The sequence below is a fragment of the Struthio camelus genome, chromosome 2, assembly GCF_040807025.1.
Source record: "Struthio camelus isolate bStrCam1 chromosome 2, bStrCam1.hap1, whole genome shotgun sequence".
Lineage (NCBI taxonomy): Eukaryota > Metazoa > Chordata > Aves > Struthioniformes > Struthionidae > Struthio > Struthio camelus.
In genome coordinates this window covers 53,891,071-53,906,742 of record NC_090943.1, presented here as the reverse complement: position 1 = coordinate 53,906,742, position 15,672 = coordinate 53,891,071, and positions in this window count along the sequence as shown.

Genomic DNA, 15,672 nt, shown 5'->3' with positions numbered 1-15,672 from the left:
TATTCACACATAGCAAATTTAGATGCCCAGGCCATAAGATGCTCTGATTTCCCATATATGGTTTCATAAACTAATTCTACTGTTTTAAACGGATGAGAGCTCACAGGAGAACATGCAATGCTGGACAGTGGAGGTGAGGTACTGAAGGACTGTATGTCATATGTAGAGGAAAAAGTTTCTGGGAGAACTAAAAGTAGCGGTGTAGTAGTTTTGTAAAAAGTTACAAAATTACAACTTTATCAAATCCAAACACAAGTTTTGATCTGTTCCCATTGGTTCCTCTGCCCAGTTCTGACCTTTTAAATACTCTCCAAAAGAGCAGTAACCTTTCCGTATATCTGGAAGGTGATAATACCCAGAGGGACATATCCAGATGGTTTTATCCTTGAAGGTGGGAAAAGCTGCATTTCTATTATTTGGTGCATGTGCCAAGAACATTCTGATTTACTGTTATTCTATTTTTAAAAATCCCAGCACCTGTAGTAATTGAAAAGTCACAAAATATGTGGTATGGAGCAATACTTTATGCATTGAATGTGCCTTAGTAATTAGCAATGAAGAATGATCACAAAACAAAAATGTACATTTATGTTGATAATTCTGGCCCTATGAACAGCAGTAGGGAAAAAAGAATTGCTACACAAGACCACTCTAAATAAAATGAGCTGCATCTTTTGGGTATTTTTCATGGTACTTGATCTGAAATACACACAAACAAAAAAGAGTTATAATAAAAGTAACAAAATACAAACGGGTAATTGCTTTGTTAACACCTAAACTGACAAGATCTGATTTCCTGCAGATCTGCAGCTGGGGTGCAAGACCCTGTGTCAAAGTGACTAATACGGAGCAAAGTCACGGCCTCAGCCCGGAGGAACCCAGGTTTTGTCTCCCTTGCACACCCAGCTTATTCTTACAAAAAGTTGCATGCTTCTGATAAATCTGGTCAAGATTTGCTATTGATATCAAAGTTGTCGGGTATAAGGGAAGGGGAGGAGATCAATAGCCAGACAGTGGGATCATAAAAGCTTTGTTGCCCTAGGAAATGTTGGAAAATTATTCTCCACTGCCATTCAATGAGAGGGAGCATTAACTTTAGCATTATTGAGGACATATTCGTCCTCCGGACCAGACCCACAGGAGAGAAGAGTCTGTTACAGCTCCAAATAAGGATGAAATAGTAGTACTGCAGGCCACTAGAAATCTTGGTTCAATTCCTGCTGGCTGAGCCAAGATGGCAGTTGTCACACTATCATAAATTATGCAAAAGGATATCTTAGGAGCAGTTCTGGCACCTTCCTCTACTACCTCATTCTTAACTCTCTATTCAGTAAGTGACAATAATCTGTCAAGTGAGGATTAGTTGAGAAAATAGGGCAGAAACTGCAGGACTAGGCAAATGGAAAAGAAAAGAGTGTGGTTTTGTCTTCCTAGAAGAATTAGGGAGAGGGTATCTCAGAAAAATAGCAACACAGATAAATGACTTGTGAGTATGTGTAGACTTCGCTATCAACTCTAACGGAAGTGCTTCTTCAAAACAGCCTAACATAAGAAGAGAAAACTTGTTTTTCTAGAATCCCACAAATAAGAATGAGAAAAAACCCCAAACATTTTAAACTGCCTCTCTCTCTGTCCATTTATAGGTGTTAAAATAACAAATCCCCAAGTTCCTTACCATGCAGAAGCATTGTCTGAGTATTCCCGGCTCCTTGCAAAATTATTTACAATCTCAATTAAAATGCAAATAATTAAACTGTAATTATATAAATATCTTTCCATATTTTGCCTTGTGCTTTCATGCAGGAAGGTGTAAACAAATATTTATAAAACATAATGTCTCTGTAATTAAATAGATCCCAGTGTTAGTAGAGAGAAGACTGAATGGGTTTACATCAAAGTTTTCCTCTCAGAGCCTCTACCAAGCTAAAAGGCTGAGCTTATCACCATTTTTTCCTAGTTCTCAAGCAGCTCTGAAAGTGCTAGAAAATAAGAGAAAGGCTCCTTTTTCCCCCTAAGCCCAATGGCGTAAACACCAAAGATTTGATTTGTTCTGATACCTATCAAGACTTCCAGTCAAAGCTTTAAACTAAACCCAATCCCCAGCCCTTTGTGTGCTTTATCTTCAGTATGGAGCTTGGTTTTATTTGTTTTGGCACTGTCAGAACCTTGGAAACTTATTTTGTTGCTTAAGGGATTGAAAGCTAACCCAAGAGGTGCCCTCTGAACCATCACCTCCCCCCAGTAGCTGCCGTGCAGCATTGCTGCGCACTGGTAGAGAGTTTCTAAACTGAAGTTTAGTCTTAGTGAAAGAGAGAAAATTCCTGCAATCCAAAATAATCACCTCCTTTTCACGGTACCAAAGGCAGAAAGGATCAACTGGATCCCTGCTGCAATGGAGCTGTCCCAAACCAACATTTTTCCTACAAAATGAAGGTTAAAAGTGTAGCAGTGCTTTAGGCTCACAGGAGGTTTCTTGCATGTCGTGCAATAATCTTTAAACGCAATCAGATCCTGTTCAATGACTGCATTACTACTTGAAGGCAACAGATTAGATTAATCCTCTTTTTGGTTTCCCAGACTAATCATACCATCCCAGTCTTTATTGCCTTTGAAACATATCAGAGAAAATATTGCTTAACAAGAAAGTCACTGAATGAGAAATACTTGAATGAACATCACCCATGATAAAAACACCCACTTAAAATATCCATGTGGACAGAGTACACTGCCTTCTGTAATTATATTGCATGCAACAAAGATGAGGTTGACTGCTTCAAAATACTAAGTACACATTTGCATATAGCATTGTGAGGGTGCAAAGGAAGACATTTGGCTCTAGTCTTAGGAAGGAGACAAGCTAAGGCTAGAAACTTGCAGATGAAATGTGGGATCCACTTCCTAGAGCTGAGAGCCCAACTTGGATGAATTTTAACTCTATATTAAAGGAAGACTATGCCATTTTCTGTCTTCTGGTGTGGTTTGCATGGAGAGGAAAGCCAGATACATGGGTCACAGCTGGCTGGATTGCCCTGAACTGCAGACCACACCGCCGAGGGCATCAGCCCCTTGCTAGCCGTTTACTCACATCACTCGCTAACTGTTCAGTCTTCCTTTTCATTAACATGTTCACCATAAAACCCTGCCTCAATATAGCTGAGTTATAGTTGGAGAAATATGCTGTGCGAATGAAATGACAAATTGCTTCAATATTCCCTTTACATGGGCTCTCTTAAATGCTGAAGTCTTATTTTATCAGTTTCAGAAAACTTGCCACTTTGCCCTTTGTTTCTGAGGCACAGTGTTAGAACACGTCCACGAGTGAGAGCTAAGAAGAGAGCACGACAACTATTTTTTTCTTCTTTGCTCTCTTGTTTTCCTTGAGATGACAAAAAAAAAAAGTTTGACTGACATACTTGTGGTTTGTTCTTCTCTGTCAGCCACAAAAAACGTGGTAATGAGTTCATTTTAGTTCATTCCCATTTTAGGGGTATTATGAGTTGTAGAACTATCTCTGCCCTTGAGATGGAACACGCTTTCTGGATCTGGCAAAGCCTCCACAAACAATAAAAAGCTTCTTTCTTTTAATGTGTTCGTTATGTTTTATATTTAGATTGCTTAATTAGAACCAGCGGGGAATTTTCTAATGGAATAACTTCTTGTTGGAAAGTGTAGTTTTTGAAAAAAAATCAGAAGTTTATCAATAAAAAAGTCATTTTATATGGAGAAAATGAAATACTCCACGTTCATTCAACTCAGAATATTTCAGTTTATTCATTTCATCCGAAAGCATTAACTACATACCAGTTTGATAAAGCATTGTACCGAAATGTCCTATCACCGCATAGAATAGAGAAAAATGAGTTCAGAGCCTCATTTTCCCCCATGCATTGGGCTCCCCAGAAGTGTAATTCTCACGGGGCGAAGTTACACAATACTCTTCCTTCTATAGCAAAGATGGCACATGAGGTTCCAGCCACCTGCCTGTTCCTGTCTTCTGCTTCCTGTGCTGTCAGCTGGGAGACCATGCTCTAACCTAGAACACTGAACTTAGCCACCATATCACCAGTTTGGGAATATCAGTTTTCATACTGATATAAAGCAATTTAAAAATCCCCAAACTCCATGTCTCATCAAAGAAAGTTGCTATTTTTCAATATTTTATTCACAGTGAAATATAGTTAGACATATAAGGTAGTATCAGATCAGTTTGGAATATTTCACTGAAAGAAGCTTAAAAAAATGTTAACTCCCTCCACCCCTCCTTTTTTTCTTTTAATCAATGCACTAAAATAAATATGAATTTGAAAAAAAAAATTGGTCTAGTTAAAGCCACAATTTGAGGTGTAAAAAGGGTCTTCAGAAAGAAATGTTGTCCTTCTCTACTCCAGCCACTATTTAATAAACAGTGCACACAGCTGACACATCCACTCCTGAGCACACATGTTGATGATCTACCAGAAGAAGTGAAAGATGGAGATGGAAAACACTTACCAAGCTAGTAAGGGGGTTAAATTCCTACCTTTCACAGCATTGCAAGAAGTTAGCCTTATAGAGGAAGAAGTTGAGTTTCATGCTGGGAAGGACAGAAAATTATGGTTCCAGCCCCTCTTTTTTCAGTACTTTGGTATAAAGGATTGAGCTTGATAAATAAGCTTTTGCATTCATAAGCTTAAAACACTCATCAGGTTATGACACGATGTGTCCCTAGGCATGAAAAGAAAATTTTAGAGAGGTCTAACTATATCGCATTAGCAGAACTAATTACCAAAAGTACAATCTAATTAAGACAGGGCATTTAGGACATAGGATCCAAAAGCTAGAATTGCTAGGGGACTGTAAGTAAAACCCTGAACAATGAGTTTCTAGTGTGTGGTATCATATCTCCTCTATAACCCACATTAAGGCAATGCTGTTCTCCAACAACGCTCTTGAGCAATCATTTCCCTGCATGTGGTCTTATACATTATGTAATTTCATTATATAACATAATACTTCTAAAATATATGTATTAAGCATAATATATGGGTTTTGATTTCTATATCCTGAGGACTTGTGTCCTTCTATTAAAGGTAATATAAATCAGACATTAGCATGGATATAATATAGTCTCTACAAAGCCCGCTTAAGGATTTAAATAAAGATACTTTGCAATTACTCTTTAATAGCCTCCATATAACTACCTCAAGGTATCTTGGAAAAGATTTCAGAAATGAGCAGTTTTACATGCCTAATCTGCAACACTTCAGAAAGAGCTCGATCATTCAGCTTTTTCTAAACCAACTCCCCTCAACAGTCTCCAGCTGGGCACCCAAATCAGCAGAAATCCTGCCCTTTATAAAGACGCATGAATCAAGATTGCTCTATAGATGAATGAAACAAGCAGGCATTGAAACCCCCCACTACTTTTTTTTTTCCTTAGTGGAGACAAGAAGGCAAGAAGACAACAAATGACCTGCCCAAAATCTCAAAAAGAGTTTCTGAAAAAATGAGTTTGTATCTGATCTCTAGATTATGACATTAGCCATGGGACTGTCCCTTCTGATAGCCGCAATACAGAAAAGAACAGCGTGCAGTGCTTATAACCAATTTCTGGTCTCTCAATAAATAAGTGACTTACTTAAACCAAGCAGAAACTGATATATTTAACAAGAAAAGAATGAAGGTCATGGATTGCAGCATTTGCAGGGAGACATACTTTAACTAATAATATTTAATAAATAATTAAGAAATGTAATTTATTTCTCTTAATAGCTCAACCAAGTCATGATCCAAACATAGCCATTGGGGCTAGTCATTTATAACCTATTTCAGAGTTTAGGCTGATGAAAGAAATGCAGCCAGAATTGTGAAAATAGTTATCTAAACTATTCATAAAGCAGGTGCTGAATAAAGCAATAGAAGAGGCATACTGGTACTCCCAGGGTTATCTAGTTGATTTTATTGGTCCTCAGGGACAGATTACTGTAAGGATTTCGGATCATTTGGACTAGAACATGTTGAGCACAAGCAGAGGTGGGGGGTGAAAAAAATGGATCCCTCCCCCCCCCCCCCCAAACATCTTTAATACAAATTTTCAGCAAAGAGTTCTAGGGAAGATTTGAAGTTGGCCTGTTCTGTGGCAGGGTCAGTCTCCAGTCAAGTAGAGAATCACCGAGCTGTCAACAATTCTCCTATTGCCTTCACATCTATTGACAGAGGAGATGTGGGTCATTCCAGAGCATCTAGCTCAAATGATTAAAAAAAACCCCATAGATATAGAAACTAAAGGAAAAAAAAATCCGTGGAGATCTGTTTTAATATTTAAACATGCCTATAGTTAGATATAAACAACAATTATACATCAGATACTTAAGTGGTCACACTGAAATACAAGTCAGACTGCAGAGATTACTTAAATAATGGTGCAAACTAATAGAAAAAACAAAATTATCTCAGGCTCATTCCATCAACCTAGAGTGAGCCATAGCAGTCAGTGAGAACATTCAAAATAGTTTTTTTCAGGTAATTGCCCTAATGTAACTGATATATTCCCCAGCCTGGTCCTGACATACTTGTGCTCTCTAGGGTCACGCACAGTGCTTCATGCAAATACTTTGTCTTTCAAACTCTTCCTGCCTGCGGTAAATGCCACTCTTCAAAACTGCAGTTCACTCTTGCATGTAAACACATTATATGCGCTGGAGACATTACACTGAGTGAGCTCTGACTCTGTGTATCTGTATACTGGAACTCATTACGCTTTCTGTGGAAATGTGGAATATGAATGACTTTTTGCATGATAATGAGAATTTGCTGAAGTGCTTAGTCTACTGAGACACGGGACTTATTATCAAGATGACCTAGCAGAAATCTAGCTTCCTTGCCACTTTTTTAAAGCAGGCTGAACTGAAAATTGTGTGTGTAGGCAACACAGCCTGTTTTTTAAAAGTGAACAAATTAAGCCGAAAACAAAGTTTTATTACAGGATATACCAATGTATTATGCTTCCAATTAAGCATGCCTGGAGTAACTGATTGATAGGAAATGAAACTCCTGCTGCAGGAACAAAGCCAAAGACATCACGATTAGCGAGGTCTACAATTGGAAAAGCCTTATCCCTTGCCCTGGGAAATGCAGTCTTACCGCGTTCCTAGTCAGAGTACCAACAGAAAGATGGATTTTCCTAGCCTGCTTATTTTAGCATGCCACTTTCCCTACCCTTCTGACACCCCAAACTTTTTGGTTTCTTCTAGCAACAACCAGGAAGCTTCTTCCCCTTCTTTTCAGCCGGCTCCCAGCCCTTCATCTCCAAATCCACCCTGAGTGAGGAGGGACATCACTGCTCAGCCCACATTGCTGGCTTCCGCTGCTCCCCTGGCAAATATGGAAATAACCACTCCGTGCTTTCCCCTATTCTGTGTCTGAAGGTTGGAAACAGCAACCTATTAATAACTGCAGTATTACATCCTTATTAACTTCCACACTCCTCCCTAAAACTCTCACTCTGGTGATTATAAAAAGACCAAACTAATGGCCATTCCTCTCCTGCCTCCCATACAATCACAACTAAAAATGAATATTGGGTCTCAGATGTGCTAAATGCATTTACTATCATATAGGCACCTCCTTGCACCTCATCTCTGTCTTCATCTATCTTGCATTTATATCCTAAGTTCTGGAAAAAAGTTATTTTTAAATGTTTCTATAGCATATAGTCTAAGGTGAACTTACTTCATGCCATAAGTATGGTGCTAGCCATAAGTAGTAGCCCTTAAACATGAAATTTCTTACTGCCGGTAAAATACCACCAACAACCATAGACAACTTTCTACTCAGCGCTTAAAAAAATTGAAATCAAAGACATTCCATGTATTTCACAGGCACTCAGCAGCATCACATATGAGGAAAAAAAAAAAAAGGAAAAAGTGAAAAGGTATGCCTGTCATAGAAACAGTTACAGAGCAATGTGAGATTATACCAATAAGCAGTGTGGTAACTTCCTGTTAACTGTTTTAGCTAACTCTTGTGCTAATTTGACGACAACTCTTGGAGATGCTGATATGTGAACAGAAAGACAGCCAGGCACCTTCTCTCAGTTAAAGATTTTCTGGTTTCATTTCGATACGGAAGTGAAACACATGTGATTTGATTAATTGTTTATCACACTTTGCAAAATTGACCATCCAAGTCTAAAATACTTTAGCAGACATAATTGGGGATGAATTTCTTCAAGGGTTTAGCATGCATTTAATTGCCAGAAAAAGTGGCAAGCTTTTCAGAAGAGGTCATCATGGTAAACACTGAATGAATTTGGAAATACAGTCATTATTTATAGAGCTAAATAAATGCTTTATTCTTTTACAGACCTTGCTCTGCACAATTAAAAAAAAAAAGGAAGACGCTTGATAACAGGTAGATCACCCTTCAGCTAATGCTGTACATCTGGTTCTTTGTTCTCTGCTGAAACTCAACAATTTTTGTGTAAAGCAGGCCCAAATGGCAAGTTCTCTAAACCGAAAGACTTGGTATAGTGCTACTTCAGCTCATCCAGCGTCTGCTTCTCTGGATATAAACTGAGGATACTACTAGTAAAAAAATCACCAAACACACAGTCAAGGCATAAAAATTATCCTTCCTAAACGGTTGTTGCTATCCACAAAGACACCACAACCTTGTTACAACATTGTTAAAAGGATGAAGCAGAAAGTAAAGTGAACTAGAGAAGAACAACGTTTTCGTTAAAACAAATGCTCCCAATAATTAGCTCAAGTGGCTAGGAAAATAAGTAAGAAGTACAAAGTAACCATAAAAATGATAAACCTCTATTTCTATGAGCTGGCAAGTCTCCTTAAAGCTGTTATAAGACTGCAGAGAAATGACGAAGCCACTGATAGGAACTTTTAAAAAAAACTATTTCTGTGGAGAGCCAATTTAGAAGCGAGACTATCTTAATCTTTTACTTTTTAATTGTATTACTCCTGTAAGTTAAGGGGAACATAGGAGCAATTAAAGGGCTAGATATTTAATTACAATCATCTTCACAGATGAATATAGCAGCAGTGAGAGACCTAATGCTTTCCCTTCAGCTACAAGAAGATTTTTCCCATGAAGGTCGCTGGAGCCGCGGTGCTGTGAAGGAAGGAAACCAGCATGCAGAAGGGCCAGAAGAGATGTGAGGTAAGAGAAAGACGTGAGACCTGGAATAGCATAGAGGGAAGGTGATTTCAGAAAAATCTCAGCCCAGGGAAATACCCAAGGAAACGCATGACTCTGAAAGTTTCCTGGAAGCTGGTCTTGCACTCCTTAGGAGTACCTCTACACAAGAACTAGCTTATTATATTATAATCAGCTGTGGCTCTTCTACTGTATTGATACTTGATAATAAACTTTGCTGCTACAGCTTATAGCACAACTATAGGCTGCAGAATGTTCAAGCTACATATATGGTAAAAAAATTGAACAAGTTTCCTTGAAAATTCTCACTTCCAACTTGAAAATACCAACATTTCCCCATCTAAACATAGCAGTGTGGTGACCATCAAAACATACTAGCAATTAACTCAGTGTGTAACCAAAAGGTCCAAAAGGCATTGAACATGGCCAGTCGTTTGTATATATTGGGCGCCAGCAGGAAATGAAACGATTTAAAGAAAGGATGTGATTTGAATTGGCAGACAGTGAATGAATGCTAGCAGACATAAGCACTTTGTTTGTCAGGTATGTGCCATGTCATTCATTATCCTAATTAATGTCATCCAAACCACCTACATCATCCACAGGGGATAGTCCAGCCTCTTTCTGGTAAATTGCTTTTTACCCAGTGCTAGTTATCAGTCGTGCTAAAAATCTTGGATTTATGAAAGCAAATAGATCAGGATAAAGAATGACAGCAAATCACCAGTTTTGTGGGGGATTTTCTGCTTACTTCTTGTTGCACTCACTGGAAAAAAAGCTGCAAGTTGAAGCTGAAGAAAACTGCAAGTTCTTCAAGGAACTTAGATGATAACTCCCCTCAACACATATACACACACGCGTGCACGCTTTCCTGCTAACATTTCACACCTCAACACTAGAAAGAGGTTGCGTACCTACCAGGATAATTAAGGACAGCGTCACCCTGTTAGGAAGTATCCATTTCCATTTTGAAAACTTCAAGTATGAAATTGCCTGTGTGGCTTACTTTGTGTTTTAGCAACAAACACATGAAACACCAGCTCTCTTGATCAAATGGAATAAGGAGGAAACTATATACGCTTTCTTGAAATCATTTCAAAATGAACAACTTTAATCCATTTATATGCTCTTAATCCTTTCTCCGAGTGAAGGAAGATGGACAAATATTCAAACTCTTGACTGACAGTTGTTCAATGTGTAGGTTTAAAGAATCAAATTTTCATCCTTCACAAAAATCTTTGTACTATACTATCTGTTGCCTTATGCATTTACTCTTTAAAACCAAATTTTTAAGAGCATTTGAGTGACAGGATAAAAAGTCCACAAAAATTCAATAGCATGAGAAACAGACATGTCCCAATGTTAATTTTAAGGCTACCTTTTTCATTAAAGCGGTTCAAAAGCCTCACAGTGGACAGTTAAATTCTAATCTAAATCTCATAGGAATCACTAGAAAGATGGCCATTGCCTTTAATTGGTTTTGGATCAGAGCAGTCTATGGAAACTACAAGAACCTTCAACCCCTGACCTTATTTTCCTCCTTGCTTTGCAGGGATTATTCCACCTCACATAGCGCAGCAAATGCAATATCTTCCTGCACCTAGCATGAAAAGGCACATGTTTTGCAGTGGCTGCTACCAAAACAAAAGTGGTAGTTCTTCACCACTCTGAACTAGATTTGATTTGATTTATTTTCACAAGCAGGCAAGCTGAGGAAAGGATTTAGTGAGCCAGCAGCAGAGATCGAGATGTTCCAGTCCTCGACTGCAACTACTACCCCAAAACAGCCTAAACCCGTTGTGAAATTACCACAAGCGCAGACCTGCTCTGGGTTACAATGACGAAGGAAGCCTTGGGTGAGTGTCAGCGATTTGCTGAGTTCAGGAACCTTCTGCCCTGGTGTTAAAGTCCATGCTCACCACTTTATGCCACCAGTTTAAGGAGAGGGTTTAAAAAGGCATATTGTATGTTTATCTAATGCTTTTCATCATAAAGGATGTCAAAACGCTGTGAAAAGGATACCTGGAGCAGTTTAGATAAAAGTGTCACAAAAGCCATTTCTGAATCAAAACTCCTGGTAGGGCAAAACAGCTTCTTTCAGTTATAAGTGCGATCATCTTAGTCCTGCCAAAGAGGTTTAAAACTCTGGTGAAAGCCACAGTCACACAATTCCTCATATTCAGCATGGGTTTTGGTAGCTCAATGCTACCGATGTGCCGCTGGATGTAGGTGAGCCTTTATCTTGCAGCATGGCTGTGTATGTTCCTCTCGAGTTATTTTCCATCTGCAACAGAGATGAAGCTTTTACATTTTATTAATTGTAAAGCAGCAAGAATCCTTAATGAGATAAAGGCAGTGTTTCTCAGAGGGCAGAGCAGTTTAATCTTCAGAAGACGACTCTAATTGCACAGCAGTCCTTTATTAGGGCTGAGTTTTGTCACTGCGAATCAGGAAACGGATCACTGGCGTGTCTAGCATAAGAATGGATGCTGTGGCTTTCTCATTTGTATCGTTAAAAAAATAGGTCCGTTGTGTATTTACTACCATTTCTCTCCCCATTAATCGATCAGCTGGCCACAGAACAGTCAGGAAACCGAAAATAATAACTCTTAGCAAAACCTAAATAAACAAAGTTCATAACAGTAAAACATTAGTTGAGGCAATAGGCTTTTCTCAAAGAGTGTCTCCATTAAAGCCAGTGCAAATAGCTCAGCTTCTGTAAACAAGCCCCTAGAGATTGGAGATCGAGAACAACTATCCAAAACTTCTCTCTCCTACCCCTCTCCCCTCAAGACAGGGAAGGAGCAGCGCTAATATCACACAACCTCTTCTTATAGATGCTGCTCATAATCTATCAGTATCAAGATATTAAAGAAGGAATGCTGCAAAGAGGAACGGATATAAGGCCTCCCAAATTGCAAGCCTGCAGAATAAAAAGAAACCACCGCACTGCATGTGTGCAGAACTCAGAGCTTTCTATATCTGACTAGGGAGAGGCAAATAAAGTAAGAGAATGAGGTCTAAAGTTAAAGACATTGCAACCCTGACCTGCAACAGAGCCCTCTTTTCTAATTTTTTTCTTTGTCCTTCATCTAAAACTAGCACAAGAAACCAGCAGTAAAATTATTAAGGGATTATTTCTGATTTTCAGACATCAGAGGATTTTTTTCTTAATAAATACCATGGAGGCTGGGAAAGAGTAATGAGAAGAGATTTTAACAATTAACAGAAATGTTAGCAAGCACACACTATTTTCAGATCTCTGCTGATATCACTCTGGATGCTGGTGCACAAACGAGATGTTTTGTCAAATAAGGTGCTATGTATTGCAGACTAAAGTTACAAAATAAAAATAGCAAAGAATTTCAGCTCCATCCACAGCACTGGGAGCTGGGGAGGGGTGGATAGTGGAGGTGGAAAGGAATATTTGTGGAGTGGAAAAATTCAGAACTATTTGGGGGTGGGAAAAGAGGAGGAGAGATTTATATAAAAGGTTCACAGAAACTGCTGAAAAGAAGAAAAAGCAGTGAATCTGGCCTGGTCTGTGTGCAGCTTCTATGATGTCTGCCAGTCCATACGTATAATGCTGTGTATGCTGCGTACCATATTCCATCAGTAGTTGCAGGAGTACAACCCTAGTGTGATCACGCTCACATTGCAACAAATGTACCATAGGGCTTTGCGCATATACCCTATTTGATCAAAGTCAGCCTGGTTAGGCCAAACAACGTAATTAGTAGGTCTTTGATAACCCATATGACTTGGATGGGAAAGAGCCTAGGAAGCAAATGAAGAGCTCAGCTAGCAGGTCTGAGGTGCGTAACTAGCAGCTATGGATTCAGCCAGCAAAAAGGATGCAAACAAGCAGCATGATCTTTGATCAGGGAAAAAATCTTAGCCACTAGGATTCATCTATGTTGGGATAATCAGGAAAGTTCATGTGAAATTTTTTTTAATGTGGATTGGCCAGGTGGTCTTGAAACTCACAAGTGAACTCTTGCTGAGAATAAGAGTAGCCTGCGTTCAGCCTCCCTTAGGAAAGAAATAAAATCAAACAATCTTAACTTCAGCCAATTGATTCACCAAGGAAGAGTCCACAAAAAGATATAATACAATTCAGCTAGACTAGAGCTGTATGCTATCTGAATTCTCAGTGACAGAAATAGGCAAGCCTTTAAAAGCCGATCCTGAAACTGTTTTTGAGTGTTTACCCTCTGGTTCCTGAGGAAATTTCACTAAAGTTTGTTTAAAAGAAAAGAAAAAAAACCCAAAGAGCAGATCTACTATATTGTGCAGGTTTACCTGCACCCCACTCTACTTCATACGGAGGGGTTTAGTAACATTTTGCATTCACTTCCCACAGGTTCAAAGAATCTCATGAGCTGAAAGACATACTGAAAACACCGTATAGGGTCCTCTGAAAGGACACAAAAAATATTATAGTGCCATTGCTATTGATGTCCACTGAACAAAAAAAAAATACCCCAACACGTCTACTTTTGTCTACTTGAAAACAACCAAACCCCAAAACTCCAACCAAAAATCCCTGCAAGAAAAGATGCTTTCTCAGACAGGTATCTATACGTACAGGCTCTTCATCCTAACAGTTTAAGAACAATTTCCCCTTTTCAAATCCAAGTCTAGGACAAAATAACATTGTATGCTGAATTATTAAAATTCTAAGCAGAGATTTTTCTACACTTCATACTCATAAATTCAGTGAGGTAAATCTTTGCATCAAACAATCTGTGTTTTCAGCAGTACTGTGCTCAAGGCAGCCAAATATGCCAATATGTGGGGTTTAAAATGTCTAGATTATAAACAACATATACACATTGCACGGACTTCTAGCCACTATCAAAAGATCTCTGACCTGTCTTGCCCCAGTAACGCACTATTCAGGATGTTACTCAAGAACTCAGAATTGTACTTAGCAGTTTGTGTCCATGACCATCCCAGTGGCGGGTCTGATTCAGCGTGCAATTTCTTCAGTGATCTAGAGCTTCTGGCCAGCTAAGGCTGTATGAACTCCGCAGTCAATGCACCAAGCAAGTGAGGACTTAGCTGGGACCAAAAGAGTGGGGGATAGTCGGTGACTGAAAAGCCTATGACTTTTCTGTCCCCCTTGACATCCCAACAGCATTACTTCAGCCCACAGTATCTCCTCATTTTGTCAATTTGAAGAACTGAAAATATCACCTGCTTGTCTGCTGTAGTCACACGTACACCTGCACCCTCACACTGTGCCCTTGCTACACCTCTGGCATATACCTACAGGTACCTCTGGGTCCTTTTCATATACATATACCTGATCTCTTCCTTCTCAGTCACCTTCAGTCTTAGGTCTTCTCTGAAAGCCTCTGACACACAACTGAGTTCCCATGAGGCTGAAGCTAATGCTTTTGGCATCCTGTTTGCTAGACGATAAGACTGTGATCCTGAGCAACTGCTATGCCCAAGCACTGGCTGCCTGGGGGCAAGACTGACTCCCCTAAAGACAAAAGCGCAGGAAGTAATCCTGCTTCCCTTTACCTTCTTCCCAGATCTTTGTGAAATGTAATTGCGTCCACAGCACCATTCATACCCAGTAGCACTGACTAAAAGGAAAGATGGGTGATGCCAAAAAAAGGTTGGTGCAAAAGTAATGATTTCAGAGCAAAGCAATTTTAAGCAGAGCATCAGGCAACAGCCTTTTGTATGTATTTCCTTTTCGGATTTTGTTCTGTGGTTACTCAGCAAAATCAGCTTGCTATAGTAACCAGGCTGAATAACACCTCTCTTTTATCTGTTACTTCTCTTTGGCTTCCTGAGCAAAACCCTCCAAGACGGCTGCCTGGTCACGCTATAGAGGCTTTCTGTAGAGCGCACCACAACACTTTGTTCAAGGACGGTGTAACATTACTCTGCCTGTTTTAAGGCTGCATGAGCACAGCTGTCACTGGCTGTATTAACTGAACCAGTGACTCATACTACATCCCTGATATTGAAAAAAGTGTGGGTAGTATTTTATAGCTCTCAAAAAGCTATGATTTCGCATTATGTTTAAATAAAGAAGGGCAATGACTTTAGAACGTATAAACTCCAGATGATAGATGATGTACCACGTATTAAAAATCTTTGGCAATATTTTACACAGCTGTGTCATCATCAGTCAGCATGGGGATCACAAGCAGAAGTCTGGATGAACTTTTAGAAGAAAAAGTATATGTTACAGGAAAAGAAAGTAAGGAACAGGAAACATAAAGCAGTGTACTATTTACTCCATGGGTCAGATTTTCTGTGGTAGGGTAGGAACCCTCCCCCCTCTCCCTCCCACCACCATCCAAAGGACTCAGTTTATATTTGTCTTCATGTCACACAATCATTCACATTGGTACAAAGTACTACCATTCTTGCATAGTGGCATCCTCATGTTTGCCCTCTAAAATGAGAACACAAGGTCCTAGCAATGGAGAGCTGTAGGCAAGTAATTTCAGGGAGCAAACTGGCATTTAAATTCTGCTTTTCTCCACCCCACTC